The following is a 2,311-nucleotide window of genomic DNA, read 5'->3' on the forward strand; positions in this document are numbered from 1 at the left end:
TACTAGTTCCGTTGAGTTTTTCTTCAATAGATCTGACATCTTCCGAGTTTTTCTTCAATAGATCTGACATCTTCCGACAATCACGGTAGCTTTTTATGGTTATACACCAAGGTTCAAGGTTTTCTTTGGAAGTTGCAAGCTCTCAGTCATAGTATCTTTGTTTTCAAAGTCCATCTGGATTGTCACAAGCTTTTTTTGAGACAATTTGTAATTTCATTGCACTTGCTGAAGAGAAGCTTTAAGCCTACCTTTTTATCTTGCATGTAAAGTATGCATTTCAGTTCCATCTTCTAAAGATGTTCCTTTCTCTCATCATGAGTTACAGGAAGCTGACCAATGAGGTCTGCTACCTCTTGTTCAAGGTTTCCAACTTCAGCAACTCAAAAAGCTCCCCCTAGTGATGTAGGACAAGCGGTCGAAGAGTTTCTCAAACAACTTTGAATGTCTATAAAATCTCCGAGGAGGTCGGGAAAGAGAGGCTAAGTAGCTAAGCTTCTTGTTTATGAATAAGTGTCTCTTAGCTATGTTTTTATTCTATTAAAATGATATCTAGTCCTGCTTGATGTTCCATTGCATCATCTAAAATAAGGTGTTGAAATTTATGTAATATTGATTGATTGTGATTTATTACAACGCCTATATAACTCCTATATATAGAAGAGAAGATGGTAGTAGGTGAAGGGGTAGTGGAGGTGGTAGGTGGAGTGAGTGTTAGTGTAGGTGGTAGGTGGAGTGGGTTATGGTAAATTCTAACAGCCCCCCGCAAACTCAAGGAGGATAGAAACTAACCAACTTGAGTTTGAAGAGAGGAACAAAACAAGAAAATACATAAAAATAAAAAAAGATAGGAGACACTGTATGGTCGTGTCAGACCGTTGGTGAAGACACTGAAAGGTGGTGCCATAACGTGGTAGAGGACACTGGATGGTTGTGTCATAACGTGGTAGAGGACACTGGATGGTGGTGTCATAACGGTGTAGAGGACACTGGATGGGGTGCCATAACGGTGTTGAGGACACGAGATGGCGGTGTCATAACGTTGTAGAGGACACTGTATGGTGGTGTCATAACGTTGTAGAGGACACTGTATGCTAACCGGAATCAAAGTCGGGACAGTTTATGGGGTCATGTCGGACCGTTGAAAAGGCTAACCGGAATCAAATGTCGGGACAGTTTATGGGGTCTTGTCGGACCGTTGTAGATGCTAACCGGAATCAAATGTCGGGACAGTTTATAGGGTCATGTCGGACCGTTGAAAAAGTGACACCCTCAAAAGGTGTGCCCAATTTTTGTTAAAAGGCGTGCCATCAAAAGGCGAGCCCAAGTCATCAAAAGGCGTGCCTGATTCATCATGGCGAGGCACGTGAGTGCCTTGGTTGGCGCGCCCGTTTGTCGGCTGGTGGTAAGAGGCGCGCGATGCGCGTGGCTGCCTCGGCTATAAGACGGAGGCTGAGGCTGAGGCAAAAAACCAGTTTGAAACCTTTGAAGTTTGGCAGTCTGAAACACTCTGTAAACCCTGCTCTAAAACACTTAGCAACCCAAAAACATGGCCTCTTCTTCCCGTCCAGCTACCCAGAACCTGCTCACGCTCTTTCCAAAACTGAACGAGCCCACAAGAGAAATAACGGGTGCGGTGGCTAGTGAACCTCAACCAAACACCTCTGGTTTTGCTCCATTGAACTTTCCGATGCGGTCGGTGGAGCAAAAAATGGCAGTGCAGTCAGATGTGGAGGCCAATCAGTATACTTTGAAGTCATGTGTGGAAACCATGACGGCGGTCACAAACTTGTCGAACCGGCTGCAGAGTAGGACAAATGAGGTGCAGCATTTAAACGCCCAACTGGCTCTGCTCCAACGCATGTATAAGGATGCGCGAGCAGAGATAAGTGTGCTGAAAGCAGAAAACAAGGAGCTGAAGCGGAAGGCCACCGTGATGTTCCGATTTGGAGGTCCACCATATGCTGCAGGGGAGGAGTAGGGAGGAGGCAACTTGCTTGGTGGTCTAGGAAGCAACACGGAGGCAGCACCGTCAAGGGCCGCCCAGGACGGAGGCAAGAAGAAGAGACCTGCGGCAGAGTAGAGAAGAAAAAATCCCGCCGGTGGATGTGGATGTGGTTGTTTTGTTTTGTTTTGTTTTGTTTTTTTTTTTTTTTTTTTGTGTAAAAGTGTGATCGGGGGTGTGCCCTGAGATGAATAAAAGATGATTGGTGGTGCAAATTTGTAAATTGTTTGCAATGGTGTTTGGTATTTTTTTATTTTTATTTTTATTTTATTTTATTTTATTTTATTTTATTTTTTGAATGTTTGGAAA

This window comes from Camellia sinensis, chromosome 8 (assembly GCF_055761805.1).
Source record: "Camellia sinensis isolate YWXY chromosome 8, ASM5576180v1, whole genome shotgun sequence".
In the NCBI taxonomy this organism is placed as follows: Eukaryota; Viridiplantae; Streptophyta; class Magnoliopsida; order Ericales; family Theaceae; genus Camellia; species Camellia sinensis.